Source organism: Budorcas taxicolor, chromosome 21 (assembly GCF_023091745.1).
Source record: "Budorcas taxicolor isolate Tak-1 chromosome 21, Takin1.1, whole genome shotgun sequence".
Classification (NCBI taxonomy): domain Eukaryota; kingdom Metazoa; phylum Chordata; class Mammalia; order Artiodactyla; family Bovidae; genus Budorcas; species Budorcas taxicolor.
Genome location: NC_068930.1, coordinates 30873637 through 30899386, shown reverse-complemented (window position 1 = coordinate 30899386; position 25750 = coordinate 30873637). Strand labels below are relative to the sequence as shown.

Below are 25750 nucleotides of genomic sequence, written 5' to 3'. Positions count from 1 at the left end.
GAGTGATAAGGCATGAAAAAATAATGGTTAAGAAAAATGGGTGCTTTTATTCATATGTTTTATCATACATAAGTCTTCCACACATAGTGGGAAGTTCAGATATGCAATGACCTTTTTCTCCTTTGGGATTTCTCGTGACTATCCAAGCAGTGTGAGGCCACAGGGATGAAAGGGACAGTCCCTGGTACACCTGGATTCCAGGTCCTACTCTGTCGGCTGTCAAGGGGAAATATTTGCCTCTCTGGCAGAGACTTTCCCCTGTCTCAAAGGAGGTGTGCGACTTCTCTGGGGTTTCCAGATTGCCAAGGAGCAAAGCTACATCTCAGAACCAGGTCTCCTGACTCCAGAGAATCTGCGTGTACCTCTGTTTTAGTGGTCATCCCTATATGGCCTGTGTCCATTCCATATGCTCTGAAGGATGGTGATGACATCCTTCCATAATCATATCCAGCAGCTGTCAATGTCCCTGGTGTTGAGTGGGAACTCACAAAATGTTAAAACAATGACTGTAAAAGCCATGCAACCGTGTGCAAACAGAAACCGCGCATCAGCATTCACTTAAGTAGCTCCCATGATAAACAATGATGAGCCCACCCTTAACCTTCAAAGTAAAAAAAAAAAAAATGGAACTAGTAAAAAGCAGAAAGTGAAGGATGACATCTTTCATGATATGGTGGACCAGGGATTTCAACAGTATCATTGATAAAATGTACCCATCACCCAGCAACATGCCACTTGTATCAGCGAAGGGAAAATTTGCCTTCAAAGCTGGTTGTGGGGGCTTCCCTGGTGGTCTAGTGGTTAAGACTTGGTGCTCCCAATGCCAGGGGCCTGGGTTTGATCCCTGGTCAGGGAACCAGAGCCCACATGCTACAACTAAGACCCAGTACAGCCAAATAAATAAATGAAACAAATATTTTAAATAAATTTGGTGGATTGTAAGTGTGTGAATGTTTCCATAAGAGTGCCCTTTCAGTGCCACATACCTCGTTCCACCTACAAACAACCTTAAGTATTCTTTCTTGCTGTGTGAAACATCTGCTCCTCTTCCTTAAAAAAGAAATCCATTAGAGGAAGCCAGATGGAGTCCATGATATTTTTATTTGTGACAGTTTGATGGCTGGCCAGAAGGTTTGGAGAACAAGAGTCGGCCAGCTTGTCTGTATCTGTTCCCTGAGCACTTGATCTTAAGAGTCTCTGGAGGGACTTCTCTGGCAGCGCAGTGGTTAAGACTCTGTGCTTCCATTGCAGGGAGTGCAGGTTTGATCCCTAGTTGGGGAACTAGATCCCAGGTGCCAAGTGGAAAAAGAAAGTCTCTGGAGGCTCCTCCATGGTCATTTCTGTCGATACAAACAGCGGTCCCCACAGGAAGGCTAGACATGGTGGGGGTGCAAGGAAAATGGCTTGGCTGCCCCACGCATGAGAAGCTCCCACAAAAGGACCCTGCTGGGACTCCCCTGGTGGTCAAGTGGCTAAGACTACAAGCTCCCAATGCAGGGGGCCTATGTTTGATCCCTGGTGGGGGAATTAGATCTCACACACCACAACTAAAGATCCTGTGTGCTGCAGTCAAATAAATAAACAAAAGTAATAAAAAAAAATTTTTTTTTAACGGACCCTGTTGCCGTCTTGTTCCAGCTTCTCTGATCTTCTAACCAGTTATTCTCTATACCTCCCTCAGGCTACCTAAGGGTATGGGAAGAGGTGCTGAAATGCACTGTTGGTTGGATGCACAGTGGATCTGAACAGAGGCCAGCGCCTGACTGGGTGCTCCCATGGGACTGCTGGGCCATCATGTCATCTGAGCGCATCCACCATGGGGTTTCACCTGGCAGCGTCCCAACTTTCTCTGGCTTCCAGTTCAGAATTCCTCACTCTTTGGGTGGTCTCCCCAACCTTCCCACCTGCCTCAAAGAAGAGGCCCTTTTCTCCAGCATCCACCCTTCAGTTGCTCCCTTTTCCCAACTTTGTCTCTTTTCTCTCAGGTTAAATCAAAACCGCTCTCTCCCTCCTCTTCAGCTTTACCTATTGTCCACCAGCTCTCACACCAAGACCTCAGGGCCCAGGGAGCTTCCTCGTGGCATCACTTCCTTCCTGAGCCTGCCGGAGCTCTGTCCTCAGCCACATAGCCAGCTCGCGCATCAGGAAATTCTGAGCCCCAAATCAGTACCAGTCCAAGTGTCTGCCACCTCTGCTCCTTCACCCAGCAAGAACCCAGCCAGAGGCAAACAAGAGAACCACACAAATCTGCATCTTTACTTTCTATTCCTTGCCGCTTCTAGGCCATGACTCTGAGCAAACTTCCTAATCACAACCAACTTTCATTCCTCTCATTTTTTATCCACCCCAGTGAATGTCCTTTTTGAGAAACATGTTGGTTCCTTTCTCCTGGGAGGACACGTCCCTGAGATCTGGCTGAATCACTTACCAGGCATGAAAATAACACCTATTATTGACTAACAGCCACTGAGACGGAGACTATTAGTGAGAGAAATGAACCATAACCAGGGGTGGGTGTGGATCTATATTTCATGCCAAGAGTCCCCTAGAAATAGATCATTGGGCAATCCACGTCCACTTGACTTTATTGATGCTTTCCTCCCTTCTAAAACGTTCAGTTCTCTTGGAGAACAAAGGCCTTGACAGTAGTTTGGTAAATAGTCACTTTGGAACCTACTGCATGATTCCATTTCCTTTTGCACTTCAATAAAGTGAGACTATGGCCCCAAAAGCAGTGGTTAGATCTTCTATTGTTCATGCTGTTCTCATGACAGGACTGAGTGACTGAATTGAACTGAACTGAGACCTTCTACATCATTAGTAGGAATATAAACTGGCGCGGTCACTATGGAAAACAATATAGAGGGTCCTCAAAAAACTAAAAGCAGAGTTGCCATGTGCTTAGTTGCTCAGTCATGTCTGACTCTTTGAAACCCTGTGGACTATAGCCCACCAGGCTCCTCTGTCCATAGGATTCTCCAGGCAAGAATACTGCAGTGGGTTGCTATGCCCTCCTCCAAGGGATCTTCCCAATCCAGGGATCGAACCTAGGTCTCCTGCATTGCAGGTAGATTCTTTACCACCTGCGCCACCAGGAAAGCCCAGGAATACTGGAGTGGGTAGCCTTTCCTCTCTCCAGGGGATCTTCCCTACCCAGGAATTGAATCGGGGTCTCCTGCATTGCAGGTGGATTCTTTACCTGCTGAGCTACCAGGGAAACCTTGCCATAAGACCCAGAAATCCAACTCCTGGACATACATCTCAACAAAACTATCATTCAAAAAGATACACACACCCCAATGTACATAACAACACTGTTTATAATAGCCAAGACATAGAAGCAACCTAAATGTCCACTGACAGATAAATAGATAAAGAAGATGTGGTGTGTGTGTATATATATATATATATGTCATAGAAAAGAATGAAATAATGCCATTGGCAGCTAAAGGATGGACCTAGAGATTATCATACTAAGTGAAGTAAGTCAGAAAGAGAAAGACAAATACATAATATCATTTATCTATGGAATCTAAAATACAACACAAATGAACATATCTATGAAAGCAGAAACAGATAAACAAACATAGAGAACAGACTTGCGGTTGCCAAGGGAGATGAGGGGTGGGGGAGAGATGGATCGGGAGTTTGGGATTAGCAGATACAAACTATTATCTGTAGGACAAATAAACAGCACAGTCCTACTCTATAACATAGGAAAATATATTCCATATCTATAATAGACCATGCTGTTGTTCAGTCACTAAGTGATATCTGACTCTGTGATCCCATGGACTGTAGCCTGCCAGGCTCCTCTGTCCATGGCATTTCCGAGGCAAGGATACTGGAGTGGGTTGCTATTTCCTTCTCCAGGGGATCTTCCCAATCCAGGGGTTGAAATAGCATCTTCTGCATTAGTAGGTGGATTCTTTACCACTGAGCTACCTGGGCAGCCCTGTAATAAACCATAAAGTAAAAGAAAAAAAGTAGTTAGAGCCTAGGAATGGACAGACAAAAGGACAGACAAAATGTTATAAAAGTAACAGATAATCAAGGTAAAACTCAGAGCAGGATGATTTGGGTCAAGCCCTAATGCTCCTACTGAAATTTCATAATAACTTGAGGCAGATCATTTAACTTCTCTGAGCTTAGCTTTTATAACTATAAAATGAATGTAAGCCAAAGGTTTCCAGTTCCAACCTTTTCCAACTTTTCTGGATCCCTCATTCCTCTGATGTTCAAGTTGAATGGCTTGAGCTCCTAGACCCTAAATTATGAGAAATCAAAGAGGATTCTCCCCCAAGAGTTCCTCACATTCCCCTTGTTTTCCATTGAGTTGGTAAACATTTATTGAGCATGTACTATGTGCCAAGCTCATTCAAGCAGAGAACAAGATGAAGGAAATGTAAGGTATATGTAAGTCCCCCTGGTCTTCTCTCATTCTGGGGATACCTTCGGAAACCCCAATTCTCCCACATGATCAGGCAGAGCAAATTAGTGCTTCCTTCAACTCCTCTCTGGCACCTAGGCTGTGCTCAGGGGGTTTTGTCTTTCTCAACCTCATCGAGATGTTTCTTCAAAAGAAATCATCATTTCGTATGAAACATACCACTCACGCTCCAAGAAGGCAAAAGTGAATGCAGATTATGATTGTCATAAATAGAAACCAGTATTTCCTAATGTTAGGTAGGTAGAATAGGGAAAAGGAGTCCAAAATGGCGGTGGCGAAAAGACAAAGAAGGGAAAAGCCCACAGAAATAGAACAAAAGAAGGTCCAAGGACCGGAGTGAGGACCTCAGGTAAAACAAACAACACTCCTGGCTGGCCCAATTTACATAGGACAGGCCCAGGGAGAGATAAACATATAAAAAGAGGAGCCGAAGCTAGCTCTCTCGCTAGCTCGCTCTCTCTCTCTCTCTCTCTCTCCCTCCCGCGCGCTGGGGCGCTCTTCTCCTCCTGTCTTTGGATCGATGTGCCCTCACGCCTCAAAGATAAATTTTCCTGCTATCTTCTAAATAAAATAGAGCTGTAACACTGATTTGTCTAAGAGCTATAACACGGTCCATTCAAGACCTGAGAGCTGTAACACAGTCTATCCAAGACCTGAGAGCTGTGACGCGCCGAGGGGGCTTTAATGTCCATCACTCCAAATCTTTGTTGTGACGAGACAAAAAACCGAAGAACATACACTCACGTGACACTAATCTACTTGGGATTTGAGCAGCTCAAGAAGAGCACTGGTGAGCTTTATAAAAATATAAACTAACTGGCGTGTATACAGAGGCTTTCGTTTCACTTTCTCAATGTCTAAGGTTATCATTTCCCTATGTTCTAATGCTCTGTTCTTCCCCTTTCTTAACCCACGAGGGAACAATGGAGTTTGACCAGACAGAATACATTGAACCTTATGGGAACACTTCTTTAAGGAGAAGAAATCTTGTAGGAGTGGTGATTTGGAGAAACGTGACTCCTGGCTCCAGACGTATGATGAGTTAAGCTAATTGTGGCTTCCAAACAAGAGACCAACTCTTCCAAATACTTCAGGGGCTGACGTTCACATCTGACAAGACCCAGGGAAGACCCTGACTCCTATATGACAGAAGCTAATCAACATCCTAAAGAAACACAGTGGCTCCCTTCTGTTCTCTGTTTCTCTCTACACAGAATAATAGTTTTCAGCATAATTTGTAAAGGCAGAGACCAAAGGGGATTCCAGGGATCGTTTTGGCTTTGAACCTCATTAAACAGCTCTAATTTCTTTCTCCTTTGTTTAAGTAGATAACAATATTGCCAATAAATACAGTCCAGTGAATCCTCTGCCAAAAACTGAATCAGACAGTACTTTAATAAAGTAAAAAATGATCAGGAATAGGAAATTTTACATTCCACAGACAATGAGAGTCCAGAGAATACAGGGAAACTGGCCTCTGGCCATAAGAGATGTGAAGACAAGGACAACAGAGTTATTGAGCACAGGTAATTCAACATTCAAAAAACTAAGATCATAGCATCTGGTACCATCACTTCAAGGCAAATAGAAGGGGAAAAAATGGAAGCAGTGACAGATTTTATTTTCTTGGGCTCCCAAATCACTGCAGATGGTGACTACAACCATGAAATCAAAAGACGCTTGCTCCTTGGAAGGAAAGCTATGACAAACCTAGACAGCATATTAAAAAGCAGAGGCATCTCTTTGCTGACAAAGATTCATATAGTCAAAGCCATGGTTTTTCCAGTAGTCATGTACAGATGTGAAAGCTGTACCATAAGGAAGGCTGAGTGCTAGAGAACTGGTGCTTTCAAATTGTGCTGGAGAAAATTCTTGAGAGTCCCTTGGACTGCAAGGAGATCAAATCAGGCAATCCTAAAGGAAATAAACCCTGAATATTCATTGGAAGGACTGATGCTGAAGCTCCAATACTTTGGCTACCTGATGCGAAGAGCCGACTCATTGAAAAAGACCCCGATGCTAGGAAAGATTGAAGACAAAAGGAGAAGAGGGAGACAGAAGATAAGGTGGTTAAATAGCATCACTGACTCAATGAACATGAGTTTGAGCAAACCCTGGGAGATAGTGAAAGACAGAGGAGCCTGGCTTTCTGCGGTCCATGGCATCAAAAAGAGTCAGACACAACTTAGCGACTGAACAACAACAAAGTTCTTAACAGAAGAAAATGGCCACACCATGAACAAGCATAACTAGAAGGATGAAGGAATGGTAGAGTTTGTCAACATTCCAAATGGAAAGGCAGGCATTGCTGTGGAAGGGAACAGCCTTGAAACTGGTATGTAGAATTCTTAAAAGGATCTGAAGAAAAGAAGAAAAGCCTAATACATTGACCTCTTTCTTCAACATAAATAATTCAATTCATTTCAATCTTACTTAACCATTCCAATCAATACCAAGATTTGATTGTGGTTGCCAAGGGAAGGCAGGTGGGAGAAGGACAGATTGGGAGTTCGGGGTTAGTAAATGCAAACTATTATATATAGGATGGATAAACAACAAGGTCTTACTGTAGAGCACAAGGAACTACATTCAATATCCTGTTATAAGCCATAATGGAAAAGGATATGAAAAAGAATATATATATACATATACATATATATGTATGTATACATATATACACACGTTATATGTATATCATACACAACATAAATAACAAAATATGTATAACATACATATAAAATCTGTACAACAAAAACAACATTGTAAATCTACTATGCATCTGTGCTAAGTCCCTTCAGTAATGTCCATCTATTTTGGACCCTTGGACTGTAGCCCACCAGGCTTATCTGTCCATGGATTCTCCCGGCAAGGATGCTGGAATGGGTTGCCATGCCCTCCTCCAGGGGATCTTCCCAACGCAGGGATCGAACTTGCATTTCTTATATCACCTACCTTGGCAGAGGGGTTCTTTACCACTAGCACCACCTGGGAAATAAACTGTACTTCAAAAAAAAGAAAGACCAAGATTTTAATTTATGTATTTAATCTTCCTATTCCCCCAAATTTCAGTGAAATGACCAAAAAATTTTGCTTTAACCTGGGAAACACCATGTGGGCAGTAGCACCTTGGGAAAGGGGTGCTCTTAGCAGCAGTCCATCCAGTGAGTCAAGCCTCTGCATGCTGGAGAGCCGTAGGGCTCAGCCTGACCCCTTCCCCACCGATACTCACTCTCCAGCAGAAGCCGTGAAGTGTGGGGCTCTGTGTGTGATGCATTTACTGTCCCAGATGGGTCTCATGTCTTCCTGGACTGTCATTCTTGCCTCCATTCTGGTCCCCCTCCTTCCCACTCTTCACATAGCTGCTAGAGTGCTCCTTCTAAAATCCAAGTTAGGGGACTTCCCTAGCGGTCCAGTGGTTAAGACTTCAAGCTTCCACTGCAAGAGGATCCCTGGTCGGGAAACTATTTAAGATCCCACATGCCTCCCAGCTGGCGCTAGTGGTAAAGAACCCACCTGCCAATGCAGGAGACATAAGAGATGTGGGTTCAAAACCTGGGTTGGGAAGATCCCCTCGAGGAGGAAATAGCAACCCACTCCAGTATTCTTGCCTGGAGAACCCCATGGACAGAGGAGCTTGGCGGGCTACAGTCAAGGGTCACAAAGAGTCAGTCATGACTGAAGTGACTTAGCACGCATGCATGCACATGCTGTGAGGCGCAGCCAAAAAAATAAGCACAAAATAAAATAAAAATTTTAAAGGACGATTTTAAAAAAATAATAGAAACAAAACTCGAGTCAGATCATCTCAGTGTCTCCTCAAACTCAACCATGGCTCACATCCTGCTCAAGGGAAAAGACAAAACTTAAGAGAATCTGTGGGGCCCCACCTGATCTGACCTTGGCTACCTCTGTGTCCTAATCCCCCAGTGTCTCCCTCCCTCACTCTCCACTCCATTCCAGCCACACTGATCTCTCTCTAGTTCCTTGAACATGCCAAGCTCTTAGGACCTTTGCCCCTGCTGTGTCCTCTGCCTAGAACACACTTGTCCCAGAGGCTCATATTTATTTTGCCTCCTTTTCCTTCTGGTCTCTGTTCAAATGTCATTTTGTCAGAAAAGCCTTTTAAGGTCCCTGTTTAAAATTATATTCCTGGGACTTCCCTGGTGGTCCAGTGGCTAAGACTCCATGCTCCAAATGCAGGGGGGCATGGGCTCGATTCCTGGTCAGGGAACTAGATCCCACATGCTGCAAGTAAAAGTTTTCATGCCACAACTAAGACCTGGCACAACCAATAAATAAATATAAAATCTTAAGAAATAGAGTAAGAGTCCCTTACTTCCTTTATTCTCTATCTCTTTAACCTAATTCTATTTTTTTCCCACTTAATGTAGCATTATCTATCACTATATTATATATTCATGTGTTATTTTGCTGTCTACCTTCCCTTTTGTTGTTGTTTACTTGCTAAGTTGTGTCCAACTCTTACGACCCCATGGACTGTAGCCACAAGGCTCCTTTGTCTATGGAATTGTCCAGGTGACAACACTGGAATGGGTTGCCATTTCCTTCTCCAGGGCATTTTCCCAACCCAGGGACTGAACTCACCTGCATTTGTAAGCAGGTTCTTTACCACTAGTGCCACCTGGGAAGCATAAGGTTTGAATACTGTGTCTCCAAGTCTTGGACCCATACCTGGGCACAGTGTAGATGCTCAATTAATATTTATGAATGAATAAATGAAATAAGTCAATTAATTGACATGCTATATATCTTTTTTTGGTTCGTTTTTCCAGCATGGAAGAGGGTTGAATCTGTAGCAGACTTACAAACACCTAAAACCTGGTCAGGAAGAAAAGAGGGTCATAGTGCCACAATCTCACTTGGAAATGCTGGATTCTCCAGGCAGTGAAATAAAAAGACAACTAGCAAGTAAAGTAAAAATAACAAGATAAGCAGTGAACACTGAGATGGGCAACCCAGATCCCTCTTCAGGACAGATGGCCAGTGTCCCCCAGTGGCTGGATTTGCTGCCAGTGGTCAGCCCTCTTCTGAGAGAGGCTGGACTGATGAGAGCTGTCTTATCCAAGGCCATACTCCCTTCTTTGGGCTTCTCACACCCCATGACTGTTAGATGCACAGGTATGTTACTGATCCCAACTCACAGCTCCAGAGGGTCCTCCTAGTGTTAGAGGCTTCTTAAGACTGACTAGATGGACGTGAGCTTTAGTGAACTCCAAGAGATGGTGATGGACAGGGAGGCCTGGTGTGCTGCGATTCATGGGGTCGCAAAGAGTTGGACACGACTGAGAGACTGAACTGAACTGAAGTGAAGACTGACTCAGCCTAGTTCTTCCCTCTGCCCATCCTGCCAAGACATGGAAACAACCTAAGTGTCCATCAATGGATGAATAAAGAAACTGTGCTCTTTGTACACAAGGGAATGCCACTCAGCCCTGAGAAGGAAGGAAATTTTTCCATTTGCAACAAAATGAACGACCCCTGAGGGCATTATGCTAAGTAAGATGTGTCAGAAAGAGAAAGACAAATACTGTAGGATCTCATTTATATGTGGAAACTAAAAAAGCTGAACTCTCTAGTGTAGAATAGTGGTTACCAGGGTCTGGGAAATGGTGCGGAGGTGGGGGTGGGAGTGGGAGTGGAGGGGTTGGGGGCTGGGGAGGGGGAAACTGGGGAGATGGTGCTTACGATACAACGTGTTCTGGGAAACAAACTCACTCAGAAGGACAATGCAGATAGTGGAGTACAGTTTATTACACCAGCAGACCCAAGATAGAGTCTCCTCTTAGCCAAGGACCCAGACCAGTTTTTGTGAAAACCTTATATACCCTAAGTGTATGTGCCCAAATCCACCTCCCCAAATTCCCTGAAACTAGTCTGAACAAAGAAAAAGAAAGATACAACAAAAGTTCACCCGTGATTCATATGCCTTAAGCCTAGGTAGTTAACAGTAGACAATTATCAGTAGGCCTGTGGTCATACCCCAATAACCATAATAGAATGTATGATTCTATTCGGTTACACAGATAATTAATGGCAACCCACTCCAGTGTTCTTGCCTGGAGAATCCCAAGGACAGGGGAGCCTGGTGGGCTGCAGTCTATGGGGTCACACAAAGTCGGACACGACTGAAGTGACCTAGCTTAGCTTTAGGCGATGGAGAGTCTAGGTACTAGTCCCAGGGCTCTTCCTTCCAGGGGCCTGGTTTTTCAGTTGGTATGTCATTTCCATAGATACTGGGCATGTAGCTCAAAGTCCACAGTCAGGCACAAAATGGAGTCCTGCTTTCAAGACAGAGTCTGTTCTGTCTGTTTCCTCCTTCATTTAGAAGGAAAATTTTCAACTAATAGATAAACAAGTCCCAGAGATCTAATGCAAAACATAGAATTTACAGCCAGAAGACTGTATTATAAATTTCAAAGTCGCTAAGAGACTAGATCTTCATAGTTCTTACCACAAAAATGAAACGTTAATTATATGAAGCAATGGAGGGGATGAAGAGAAACAGACTAGTCTCTCACGGCCCCTGCTTGTCACAGCATCCTGACACCACCAGCACTTCCTACATGTTGAGATCCTCTCTACAAGGGAACTCTGAATGAATCCTTTCTTTATCTGCTCCCTTGTTCTCTCAAGCATCCACCTTAATTACCATTTTTTAAAATTCAGACACCAAAAATAAAAACCATGCTCACTAAAGCAAGAAAAGTCAAACTGAAATTCTAACTCAGAGAAGCTGCTCTAAAATCTTCCATGACCAAGCAATGACTTAAATCCTTGAGGAATCAGAGGTGCAGAGCCAATGCAAAATCTGTGATTACATGTAATCTCTCATAACTGTCCCTGAGGAGTAGTAGCCCATTAGTCAGGACTCTTCAGACTCTCCAAACCTGATTCAAATGAGCTTAGCAAAGTTGGAACCTATCAACCCAATTGTCAAATCATGGGAAAAACTGGGTGGAGCCGGCTACAGAAATTAGTGGAACCCTGAACTCTTTTTTTTTTCCTCTCTCATGGCTCTTTCTGCTGGTCTCATTCCCCTATGATTCACTTTTCACACTGACCACAGGACTCTGACGTTAAGAAAATCGAGCTTCTTTCTTCCAGATCCCATTTGAAAAATCCCATAAGAGGACTTTGCTTTCCTGGCTTGGATCATACGTCCATCATTTTGGCCAGGAGGTCAAGCTCTGTTACCATATGACAAAGAAAAGGGCTGAGCAGACAAAAGCAGGAGATGTCCACTCCAATTTACCGCAGTTGCAGCCCATGTTTATACAGACACTGGTCCCTGAAAATCTGGTTTCAGAACTGTATTTTCTGGCTATCATGGCCACAGAAACATAAGATCTGGATCCAGTCCTTGTAAATATTCAAGATTCCTTCATCTCTGCTCCATCCTCAGAGCCTCATGAGTCCTTTCTTAAGCAGGCAGGACTCTATACCATTGAGTTATTTCTTACAAAAGACTTTGTCTAGAATGCTGAAAGTTTATCTAAGCAGATTTTTTCAGGTTGGTTATAGCAGGATAAAAGTCATTGTTAACAGATTCCGAGTCAACTTTCCTTCACTGATTCCAAACCAATGCAAGGAGCATCTCTACTATGAAATGCATTTATGATCATTTGTTGCTTTTTACACTGACTTCCACAAATTTGGGTTTCCTTAACTTTGGAAACCACAAACTTCCAGAAATGCTGACAAAGGGGGAAAAATGGAAGACGCTAGAGTAGTGAAGCATAAATCCCAGCTTCTCTCCTCTGCCTTCCACACTGGTCGGAAAGAGGGAAAGCTGGGTGGGCTGGAGAGAAGCTTGGGAACTGTCGTTGCTATCCTCCAACTTGGAGTGACGTTGACCTAAGCCAGCAATCACATAGCTGGGGAAAATGTGCAAAACCCTTGCCAGTAGGAGGCCTGACTTGCCACCTGGGCAGCCAGTAGAGCTGGAAAGACGTCCAAGGGCTGCCAAAACAGTCTTCAGGCACAGAGCTGAGTTGGGAAAATGACATGAAGGTCAAAGATGGGTCTCCCACCGCCAGGAAACAGATGCACACCCTTCTGCTTGAGGAGTGAGCCTTGGAAGGGTCCAGAAAACATTTCAGATCAAAGTCGAGTGCAGGCCTTGGGGCCAGGCTGCCCACAAACTGACATCTCCCCACCCTCAGGCCACAGGAAGGTGGACACAGTGAGCTATTCTCAGACTGTAGCTATGATGGGAAGGCAAGCAGGCTCCAACAATTTGGGAAGGGGAAAAACTTCTGGAAAAAAAAATTTAAAAGGCCTAATAATAAGTACCAAGGCCCAATATCTGCATAGGTAAATCCTTTCTTTGACCCTTCCAAAAAAAGAGCATTCCATTCTTAAGCTCAGAATACCTGAAAAGGACTGAACAGAAAAGAAAACAAAGGAATCACAAATTCAAATGACTTCACAGACCAGATAAGAGACACAAATGCGTGACTCTGACCAACTGAAAATATGGGCTGTGCACATGTGAGTGCTGGGTCCTGGGGGGATTGGAGAGCCTGTCGAGTTTAAAGCCCTTGGACATGAGGTGAAGAGCTGACTCATTGGAAAAGACCCTGGTGCTTGGAAAGATTCAGGGCAGGAAGAGAAGAGGGCGGCAGAGGATGAGATGGTTAGATAGCATTATGGACTCAATGGACATGAATTTGAGCAAACTCTGAGAGACAGTGGAGGACAGAGGAGCCTGGTGTGCTGCAGTCCATGGAGTTGAAAAGAGTCAGACATGACTGAGGGACTGAAGAACAACAACAACAACAACCTATCCAATCCTCAGACCGTCTTTTCCATACAGAGATTCAGGCTCACTGAATTTACCTAGTTTTTCAAGAAGACCTGGATCTTTAACCCTCCAATTTTTAAAATATCAGTAAGTGGTGGGCTGCCATCTATGAGATCGCAGAGAGTCGGACATGACTGAAGCGACTTAGCAGCAGCAGGACAAACAAATATCAATAGGACAAACAAAATTTATCAGCTGCCTGGATATGAATCATGAACCATCAGTTTTCTGATACCCATTGACAAGTCATACTTACAAATATTGACCTAAAATACTATTTTTAAAGCAAATATGTTTTAGCAGTACATTAGAAAAATAATTTTAAATTATTCTAACCCAATCTAACCCATCCTTAGAATATATCTAGTCATTATTAGGAAATCTATTAATATAAGATATTATATTAACAGAAAGGGAGAGAGCATAAGAATATACCAGTAAGCACTTGACAAGCTCCAATATGCATTTTTGATTTTTTTAAACATTCTTGATTTTTTTCTGTTACTGGAACAGAAATGCTTAGATTTCCTAGACTGCTCCAGACTTTTTTTTTTATTTCCCTGTGCTATACAGTAAATCCTTGTTGCTTATCTATTTTATATTTTTATTTATTTAAAAAATTTTTGGCCATGCCACATGGCATGTGGGATCCTAGTTCCCCAATCAGGGATCAAACCAGCGCCCTCTGCAGTGGAGGTGCAGGAGTCTTAACTACTGGGCCACCAGGGAATTCCCTGCTTGGGACTTTTGATTGCAAGAGATAAAACCCAACTCATGTCATCTGCAAATAGTGAGAGTTTTACTTCTTCTTTTCCAATCTGGATTCCTTTTATTTCTTTTTCTTCTCTGATTGCTGTGGCTAAAACTTCCAAAACTATGTTGAACAATAGTGGTGAGAGTGAGCACCCTTGTCTTGTTCCTGAAATAAAAGGAATCCAAATTACAGAAAACTATAAAACACTGATGAAAGAAATCAAAGATGACACAAATAGATAGAGAAATATACCATGTTCATGGATCAGAAGAATCAATATAGTGAAAATGAGCATACTATCCAAAGCAATCTATAGATTCAATGCAACCCCTATCAAACTACCAATGGTATTTTTCACAGAGCTAAAACAAATAATTTCACAGTTTGTATGGAAATATAAAAAACCTCAAGTAGCCAAAGCAATCTTGAGAAAGAAGATGGAACTGGAGGAATCAACTTGCCTGACTTCAGAGTATACTACAAAGCTATCCTCACCACGACAGTTTGGTACTGGCACAAAGAAGGAAATATAGATCAATGGAACAAAATAGAAGGCCCATAGATAAATCCATGAACCTATGGACACCTTAACTTTGACAAAGGAGGTAAGAATATACAATAGAGAAAAGACAATCTCTTTAACAAGTCGTGCAGGGAAAACTGGTCAACCACTTGTAAAAGAATGAAACTAGAACACTTTCTAACACCATACACAAAAATAAACTCAAAATGGATTAAAGATCTAAATGTAAGACCAGAAACTGTAAAACTCCTAGAGGAAAACATAGGCAAAACACTCTCCAACATAAATCACAGAAGGATCCTCTATGACCCACCTTCCAGAGGAATGGAAATAAAAGCAAAAATAAACAAATGGGACCTAATTAAATGTAAAAGCTTTTGCACAACGAAGGAAACTACAAGCAAGTTGAAAAGACAGCCTTCAGAATGGGAGAAAATAATAGCAAACGAAGGAACTGACAAAGAATTACTCTCAAAAATATACAAATAGCTCCTGCAGCTCAATTACAGAAAAATAAATGACCCAATTAAAAAATGGGCCAAAGAACTAAACAGACATTTCTCCAAAGAAGACATACAGATGGCTAACAAACACATGAAAAGATGCTCAACATCAAGTAAACAGACATTTCTCCAAAGAAGACATACAGATGGCTAACAAACACATGAAAAGATGCTCAACATCACTCATTATCAGAGAAATGCAAATCAAAACCACAATGAGGTACCATCTCATGCCAGTCAGAATGGCTGCTATCCAAAAGTCTACAAACAATAAATGCTGGGAGGGTGCAGAGAAAAAGGAGCCCTCTTACACTGTTAGTGGGAATGCAAACTAGTATAGCCACTGTGGAGAACAGTGTGAAGATTCCTTAAAAAACTGGAAATAGAACTGCCATACGACCCAGCAATCCCACTGCTGGGCATACACACCAAGGAAACCAGAATTGAAGGAGACACGTGTACCCTAATGTTCATCGCAGCACTGTTTACAATAGCCAGGACATGGAAGCAACCTAGATGTCCATTGGCAGATGAATGGATAAGAAAGCTGTGGTACATGTGGCACAATGGAATATTACTCAGCTGTTAAAAAGAATGCATTTGAATCAGTTCTAATGAGGTGGATGAAACTGGAGCCTATTATACAGAGTGAAGTAAGTCAGAAAGAAAAACACCAATACAGTATATTAACACATATATATATGGAATTAAAAAGAGGACAATGACCCTATATATTCGAGACAGCAAAAGAGACACAGATGTAAAGAACAGACTTTTGGACTCTGTGGGAGAAGGCAAGGGTGGGATGATTTGAGAGAATAGCATTGAAACATGTATATTATCATATGTGAAATAGATCACCAGTCCAGGTTTGATGCATGAGAGAGGGTGCTCAGGGCTGGTGCACTGGGATGACTCTGAGGGATAGGATGAGGAGGGAGGTGGGAGGGGGGTTTCTGGATTGGGAACACATGTGTGCCCATGGCTGATTCATGTCAATGTATGGCAAAAACCACTACAATATTGTAAAGTAATTAGCCTCCAACTAAAATTAATTAATTAATTAAAAATAATTACAAGCAGAAAAAAAAAAAACAGCTTGGTATCTTAAGGAGAAACATAGAAGAAATTTTTAAAATTGACTCAAATAGGTGAAAAGTCCAGGGGTATCTTTGCTTTAGGCCTGGCTAAAGTGAGTGAAAGTCACTCAGTTGTGTTCAACTTTGTGCGACCCCATGGACTAAACAGTCCATGGAATTCTCCAGGCCAGAATACTGGAGTGGGTATAGCCTTTCCCTTCTCCAGGGGATCTTCCCAATCCAAGGATCGAATCCAGGTCTCCTGCACTGCTGGCAGATTTTTTATCAGCTGAAACACAAGGAAAGCCCAAGAATACTGGAGTGGGTAGTCTATCCCTTCTCCAGGGGATCTTCCAACCCAGGAAATGAACCAGGGTCTCCTGCATTGTAGGCAGATTCTTAACCAACTGAGCTATGAGGGAAGCCCTAGGCCTGGTTGGAAACCAGGGCTTAAACAGGTCAGAACTGACTAATTGGCCATGACTTACCTCTACTCTCTTCATGTTGGCCTCATTCTCTTCAACTGTTGGTGGGTTTCTCCTTGCAGCTAGAAAAAGATGACTACAAGAAACTCTCATTTAATTCCTATTTAAAGTTGGTGAGAGGGAATTCCTTGGAGGGCCAGTGGTTAGGACTCCACACTTTCACTGTCAAGGGCCCAGATTCTATCCCTGGTCAGGGAACTAAGATCCTGTAAGCCAAGGCATGGGAAAATTAATTAATTAATTAATCTAATTGGTGAGTATCAAGGGAAAAAAAAAGAATGTCTCTTCCCACAGTTTCAGTAGGAAAGGTCATTTCTAATTTGCTTAGCTTGGGACACAAATACAAGTATCTAGTTAGGGATTTGTATCTAGAACATATAAAGAACTCCTAAACTCAATAATAAAATGATAAATAACCCAATTAAAAGCTGGCAAAGGATCTGAGTAGACACTTCTACAAACAGCAAAAAGGTACATGGAAAGATGGTCAACATTATTAGTCATTAGAGAAATGAGAATTAAAACCCACAATGAGATGCCATTTCACATCAACTGTACTCAAAAAGACAGATAATACAAAGTTTTGGCAAGGGACTTCCCTGATGGTCCAGTGGCTAAGACTCTGCATTCCCAGTGCAGGGGGACTGGGTTTGATGCCCCATCAGGGAACTAGAACCTGTCTGCTGTAACTAAGACCCAGTGCAGCCAAATAAATATATAATTTTTTAAAGTATTGGCAAAAATGTGAAGAAACTGATACCTTCATACACTGCTGGTGGGAATGTAAAATAGTGCAGCCACTTTGGAAATCAGCTTGGCGGTTTTTCAGAAAGCCAAACTCCGAGTTACTATGAGACCCAACAATTTCATCCCTAGGTATGCACTCAAGACAAATGAAAACATGTTCACACAAAAACCTGGACACAAATCTTCATAGCAGCATCGTTCCTAATAGCAAAAAAAGTGAGAGAACAATCTGAGTTTCCCTCAACAGATGAGTGGATAAGCAAATAGTGCAACAGACTATTATCCAGTCATAAAAAAGGGATGAAGTACTGATTTACATCACAACACGAGTGACCCTCAAAAACATTATGCTCGGTGAAAAAAGCCAGACACAGAAGATTACATGTTTGTATGATTCCATTATGTCCAGAGCAGACATAGAGACAGAAAGTAGATTAGTGTCGTCAGGGGTTGGAGTACGCAGTGACAGCTATGAGAATGTTCTGGAATTAGACAGTGGTGACCATTGCACAACTTTGTAAATACAAAAGTTACTGAATTAATTGCATAACTTAAAATGGTGAATTTTGTAGTATGCAAACCATATCTTAATAAGCAAATTAATTTTTAAAAAATTTGTTAGAATGACTAGCTACACAATTGATATATAAAAATGAATAGGTTTTCTGTAGAAATAATAATCAAGAATAAACCACACTGAGAGAAAATCTCCCATGGACTATACCAACTAAAAAGATAAAGTACCTAGTAATAAACTAGGCAAGAACTGTGCAAAACCTATACAAAAAATCTTTTTAAAATACAAGTAAATTGAAAGACACATCTTGCTCTTTGATCGAAAACTTCTATTTTTCTTAGAGTTATAGCTGAGCTTCCAAACACAATATCAAAAAGATTATTTTGAAACTCAGTAAGAAGTTAAATGTATCTGGAAAAATACTCCTGCAAGATTAAGTTGGTAAGAGAGAATTACCCAAGCAGTTTCTGAAAAAGAAAATAACAGACTGGTGGAGGGATTGGAAAGAACTATCTCTAAGATATATTGATTAAAAAAGGATAATAAATATGTGCGTATATATATATATAGTTTTACTAAAGACCAGAACAGAATAAAGGGCTCATGTGTGTGCTCAGTTATGTCCAATTCTTTATGACCCCATGGACTGTGTAGCCCACTCGGCTCCTCTGTCCATGGGACTTTCCAGGCAAGAACACTGGAATAGGTTGCCATTTCCTTCTCCAGGGGATCTTCCAGACCCAGGGATCGAACCCACATTTCCTGCATTGGCAGGTAGACTCTTTACCACTCTGTCACCTGGGAAGTCCAAAGTGAAAGTGAAAGTCGCTCAGTCATGTCTGACTCTTTGCGACTCCACAGACTAAACAGTCCATGGAATTCTCTAGGGCAGAATACTGGAGAGGGTAGCCTTTCCCTTCTCCAGGGATCTTCCTAACCCGGGGGATCGAACCCAGGTCTCCAGCATTGCAGGCAGATTCCTTACCAGCTGAGCCACAAGAGAAGCCCAATAATACTGGAGTGAGTAGCCTTTCCCTTCTCCAGGGAATCTTCCCAACCTAGGGATCGAACCCAGGTCCCCACATTGCCATCAGATTCTTTACCACCTGAGCTACCAGGGAACCCCAAGAATACTGGAGTGGGTAGTCTATCCCTTCTACAGTAGATCTTCCCAAACCCATGAGTCAACCCATGGGGTCTCCTGCATTACAGGCAGATTCTTTACCAACCGAGCGATCAGAGAAGCCCAAAGGATTCATAAATACACTTAATTACATATATAATTTAATTCATCATAAAATTGGCATTTCAAATGGGGAAATTAGAAATTATTAAAAAAATGATGTAGAGATAACTAAGTCTTAAGAGAAAATTAAGTTGAATCCCTGCTTTACTCTTTCTACCAAAATAAATAATAGACAGATCAAAGCTTTAAACAAAAAGTAAACCATAAGACTTAAAGTATTGGAAAATCCATGGACAGAGAAGCCTGATGGGCTGTATAGTCCATGGGGTCAAAGAGTCGGACACAACTGAGTGACTGAGCATACACTGTATTCTTATATTCTCAAAGTGATGAACACCCATGAAGTCCAGAGCCATAAAAAACAATAAAAACAAAAAAATTGGTTTGTATCATTATGTAAAAATGTGTGACATCTGTATACAAAAAAATTTACCCAATAAAACAAAATATATGACAAATTGGGTGAAATATTTGCAGGACATATGAAATAGAGATAATTGTTTTCATTTATGAAGCATGAATGCAAACTAATTTTTTAAAAGCTCATCAATCTGATTGAAAAGGCAAAAGGTGTGAAGAGATATGTCACAGAAAAATAGACACAAATGACGAAATTAGCACAAACAAGTGTTCAACCTCATTTATGATTTTTTTAAAAAGGAAAATATTTTTAAAGAGATGCTATTTCTCATCCTTCAGATTGATGAAAATACAAATGCTAGCAGGGGTGTGAGCACCTTGGCATTCTTATCATGAGTGCATGAACGGATACAACGTTTTGGAATGGCACTTTTCCAATAGCTACCACATTTTGCTTCTTTGTGAAACACATGCATGTCCCATGGCCAGATATTTGCTCCACAATTACACAGACCAAAGATTACCACGCTCTGTGTGTAAGAATGCCCATTGCAGTGCTGCCAGTCATAACAGAAAATAAGGCAAAAGCAGGACAAAAATCAATGGAAACAATGAAGGAATCCACCTGCAAAGAACAGATTAAATAATTAGCACTGTGTCTTCCTGAGTCAGACCAGTCTCACCTCTGGCTGGGGTTTTTCAGGAACCTCTATATGATTCTTCTTTTTAGAGTTGACTGGGGGAGCATGCCATATGGGGATCTTAGTTCCCAGACCAGGGCTTGAACCAGTGCACCATCTCACCCTACAGTGGAAGCACAGAGTTCTAACCCCTGGACCACCAGGGGAGTCCCCCTAAATGGTTCTTCCTGTGTCATCCCCTTCCCACCCCGCTCCAATCTCAAATCCATTCCCCATTCTGCAGTCAGAGACATCTTTTCAAAATGCAAATTGTGAAAGTTCTGATTATTTTACACCCACACACATCCCGCTTGGCAGAGCTTTAAAGGCTTCCCATTGCTCCAAGATAAAACTCTGGCTTCTCACCACAGTGTATAAAGTGCTGCCATGGTCTGGTCTGCCTGCTCCCCAAGCCTTATCTTGAGCCACAGTCTAGCCTCAATCTCACTCCTTCAAACTTACAATGCCACCTCCACCCCTGGGCCTTTGAACCCACTCTTTTTCATCTGCTCCGAGGTCTATTTTTTATTCTTTGTGAGTTTGTATGTAGGGGTGTAAGTCTATATTATACTTTTTACTTTATGTGCTGTGCTAAGTTGCTTCAGTCATGTCTAACTCTTTGTGACACCATGGACTGTAGCCTGCCAGGCTCCTCTGTCCACGGGATTCCCTAGGCAAGAATACTGGAGTGGGTTGCCATTTCCTCCTCCAAGGGATCTTCCCAGGCCAGGGATGGAACCCACGTCTCCTGCGGCTCCTGCATTGCCAGTGGATTCTTTACCTCTGAGCCACTGGGGAAGCCCTTTTACTTTATACCTTCCTGTAATTAAAACAAAAAACTAAGGACTTTCCTGGTGATCCAGTGGTTGAGAATCCACCTGCCAGGGACATGGGTTCAATCCTTGGTCCAGGAAGATCCCACATGTCATGGGGCAACTAAGCCCGTGCACCACAGCTACTGAGCCTGTGTGCTCTGGAGCCCGTGCTCTGCAAAAAGAAGAGCCTGAGAACCACGACTAGAGAAAGCCTGAGAGCAGCAATGAAGACACAGTGCAGCCAAAAATAAATAAATTAATTAATTTTTAGAAAAACTAAGAGATGTTGTAAAAAATCTTCAAGCAACAGCATCAGTCCTATTATTTGCTTGCGTGCATGTGTGCTTAGTCGCTTCAGTCATGTCTGACTCTTTCTGCCAGGCTCCTCTGTCTATGGGATTCTCCAGACAAGAATATTGGAGTGGGTTGCCATTTCCTTCTCCAGGGGATCTTCCCAACCCAGGGATCAAATCCAGGTCTCCTGCATTGTAGATACATTCTTGCATTGCAGGTGGATTCTTCACTGACTGAGCTATGAGGGAAGCCCCTAATTTTAAAAATCCTGTTGAATAATTTGGCCCATCTTTTAAAAATCATCTATTTAAAGAAAAATCATAACCAGTCATCAAATTCCAATACCTGTTGAAATGGAAAATAAGGCATCTGGGAATCCATGATTCAGGGGCTGGATTCATAGGGAAAGACAGAGGATTTCCCTGGTGGTTAAGTCTTGGTGCTGCCAACGCAGGGGGCACAGGTTCAATCCCTGGTCAGGGAACTAATGTCTCACAAGCCACACGGCTCAGAAAAAATATGAAAAAAGAAAAGTCATAACTAATGCATTTCAAAAGCAAACTTTAAAAATTTACCAAAACAAAAATGCTAAGAAGAAAAAAAAAAAAAACATGCAAGAGAGCATGCATAACACGATTTTACCCATGTTTAAAGTTTTTTTAATCATCTATAAAGTTACAGAAGATGTAAGAACCTAGTGCATGTGTCTTTGCGACACCATAGACTGTAGCCCACCAGTCTCCTCTGTCCATGGAATTCTTCAGGCAAGAATACAAGAGTGGATTGCCATGCCCTCTGCCAGGGGATCTTCCTGACCCAGGGATCAAACCCACATCTCTTGCACTGGCAGGTGGATTCTTTACCACTGAGCCTCCTGGAAGCTGCAAGAACCTAGGACAGTTTTAAACGTTAAGAAATGAAAATGGTGAGCTTGGGGTAGGAGGATGGGGCAGCAAGAGTATTTTATTTTTTGTTTTTTCCCATTCTGTATTTTTAATGTTGAAATTTTTACTATAAGCATGTATGATTTTTAAAATTTATACAACTAGCTCAATCTTCTCTTTTAAATTTTCTGTAATGACATGATCTTTCTCTTGGACTTTCCATGCTGCAGAACTTGGCTCTAGTATATCTGGAGTATGACAGGCCTGGGGCTGCCTCCCACCTGGGAGAGCCCCACCCAAGAAAGGACAGCTGTGGGCGGCTTGGGCCAGCTGTGTCAAACTTTTTGTTTTTTTAAATTTTTTTTAGTTCTACCAGTTTATTGCTACCAACCCATCTCCCTCCACCCTCATGCACACATGCTCAGTCATGTAACCCCATGGACTGCAGGCTCCTCTGTCCATGGACTTTTCCAGGCAAGAATACTGGAGTGGGTTGCCATGTGCCAAACTTTAGGAAGAAATGAAACATGCTCTTCCCCTTAAGGAGACTCTCCTCCTTGTCCCGCCTCGTCTCTTCTCACCATTGGACGTCAAGGGCCAAGACGAGGGTGTGGACCTTGAGGAAGGGGCCAAGGAGGCTGCTTAGCCTTTAATTCTGGCTTTGACCAGAGGAGCCAGGAGAGTTCTGCGGCTCACATGTGGGCCTGGGTAGCTTGCCAGGGCCACTGGGTCCACAGAGGAATTTGGGTCCAAGGACCTCACTGCAAATAAGGGAAACATGTCTGGCCTGATCCATTTTGCACAAATTTCCATACAAAACATGTAGGCATGGTTGATGTCATAGCTAATAGCCAGTGTCAGCTACAGTGTGTCCAGTCCAAATGACTCTGTCAGATGCCTCTTGCCAGCCCTTCTGATCTCCCCCACCACCACCACCCTGACAGCCCCACCTAGGAAGCTGATGGTATGCACTGTGTCAATAGGCACCCCCGCCCCCCCCAACACACACAGCCCTCTGGTTTCCTGTTGGGTTTGGCCAATGGGAGATCCCAGAATAAGGGAAGAAGAGTGAGCTCAGGGTATTTGTACTCCAGGTTTGGATTTTCCAGGCAAGAATACTGGAGTGGGTTGCCATGCCCTTCTCCAGGGGATCTTCCCAACCCAGGGACTGAACCCAGGTCTCCTGCATCGCAGGTGGATTCTTTACCATCTGAGCCGCCAGGGAAGCCTTTCTCCCTTTGAACTTACCTGCAATAAACTGTCTCTCTCTCTCTCTTTTTTAAGATTAAAGATTTTCTTTTTCTTTTTTTTTTTTTTTGGTCCCACTGTGAGGCATGTGGGATCTTAGTTCCCCGACCTGGGATCAAACCTGTGCCCCCTGCACTGGAAGCACAGAGTCCTAACCACTGGACCATCAGGGAAGTTCGTTGATTGTGTCTCTCTCAAAGCACCTTCTGTGAGAGACTCTCTCCCTTCAGATTCCTGTGACTGGTCCCTTCTCTTGTCTCTTTGAGCTTACTGCACTATTGCCTTAATCTCCACTCCCGTATAATCACCCTGTTTATCAAATCTTCCTCAAATTATCCAAATTTGAGTGTGCCACTCATTTTCTCTCGGGACCCTGCTGGATAAAATATTTATCTATAAAAATACCCGGGTGGGAGTTTACCTCTGGAAGTCATGTAAAGGCAAAAGCATGGGTTGAAAATGGTGAAGCCCACTGCAGGGGGCACAGGTTCAATTCCTGGTTGGGGAACTAAGATCTTGCATGCCATGTGGTGAAAGAAAAAAGGGAGGGAGGGAGAGAGGGAAGAGGTGAGGGAGAGAGGGAGTGAGCGAGGGAGGGAGGGGAGGAAAGGAGGGAGGAAGAAAGAAAAGAAAGAAGGAACGAAGAAAGGAAGAAAAGAAGGAGGGAGGAAGGAAAGAAAGGAAAGAAAGAAAGTGGTAAAGCCCACTCTATGAATTGAAAACTATAGAAAATGTATGTACATGCCCATATCCAACCATCCACAAGCTCCTTCCCCCTAGAGGACTGGAAAGAACCCATGATCAGTGTGAGAAGACTGGTTCTGGTCCAGTCCATATGATCGCCTGTGTGTCCTACACCGTCCCTGTCTGTCCAGGTGTAGGACATCCCCCTTTAGCTTCAGGGAACTTCTCATAGCCTTGGCTTCTGCACTGTCCAGTGTGCATCTTGAAGTCACTTGATATCTGCAGGTTCTGCATCCTTGCCACCGGTGCTGAGTGTTTCCACTGCTGGTTTTACCACAAAGAAATGGACTGCTTGATGCTGCTGCTTTGTCTTTCCAACTTGAGCTGCCATCACTGTGGTGTGGTCACTGCTCTCAGAAGAGGAAAGAAGCGTTCGTGCCTTCTGACAGGCTCACCTTCTACAGGTAAGCTCCTCTTCTACAGGCAGGCTCTCCTATAGGTAAGCTCACAGATAACCAGCCTCCTCATTAGCACTTCCTGTTGTTGCTCAGTTGCTAAGTCCTGTCTGATTCTTCATGACCCCATGGACTATAGCATGCCAGGCTACTCTGTCTTTCACTGTCTCCCTGGAAACATTAAATATCTCCAGCTAGGGATGGTGAAAAGAAGTCCAGGGCCATACCACTGTCCTTCGCTTCCTGTCTACAATGACGTAGGGAGAAAGAAGTTGGTCCAAATTCTCTAGAAGCTGGAAGTTCCTGCTGCCTTTTTCTTTTAGAAACACACAAAGTTCTGCTACCTGGTAGGTGAGACCTGGAGTCCACATAAGAAGGTCTGTAAGACAGTATAAGAAGAAAGGGATTCAAATATTCATCTCTGGGGATGCCATGATCCTGTAAATGAAGAAGCCTGAAATCTAACCCGATTCAGCCACTGATTTGCTCTGTAAATTTTGAGAAGTTATTTTCCTTTTCAGGCCTCCATGTTCCCTTTTGCAAAGTGGGAGCAATTGAACAAGAATGTCTAAACTCTTTCAGAGTTAAAAGATTTAATGTGGGGATTTCCCTGGTGATCCAGCACTTAAGACTCTGCACTTCCACTGCAGGGTGTGTGGGTTCGATCTCTGTTTGGGGAACTAAGATCCCACATGATGCATGGTGCAGCCAAAAATGTAGATAAATAAATAAAATCCTACTATATAGCACAAGGGCTTCCCCAGTGGCTCAATGGTAAAGAATCCACCCGCGATGCAGGAGCCGGAGACACGGGTTCAATCCTTGGGTCGGGAAGATCCTCTGGAGGAGGGCATGGCTCCTCGCCACTCCAGTATTCTTGTGTGGATAATCCCATGGACAGATGAGCCTGGCAGGCTGCAGTCCATAGGGTTGCAAAGAGCTGGACACACTGAAGCAACTTAGCATTCACCCATGTATAGCACAGTGAACTCTACTCAATACTCTGTAAAGACCTACATGGGAAAAGAATCTAAAAAAAACAGAGTGGATGCATGTATATGTATAACTGATTCACTTTTCTGTCCAGCAGAAAGTAATACAACTTTGTACATCAGCTATACCCTAATAACAATTTAAAGAGAAAGAAAATTGGAAGGGAATATATATAAAATGTGATCATTAAGGAGGACTAGAGTCTTCCT

At 42.8% G+C, this 25750-nt stretch overlaps 1 non-coding gene across 1 annotated transcript; it reads left to right on the top strand.

The window, feature by feature from the left end:
* The first annotated feature begins 783 nt into the window (after positions 1-783).
* TRNAG-CCC (transfer RNA glycine (anticodon CCC)) lies at positions 784-856 on the top strand. Its single transcript has one exon. It is a non-coding gene; the product is annotated as a tRNA-Gly (tRNA).
* Positions 857-25750: the final 24894 nt, after the last annotated feature.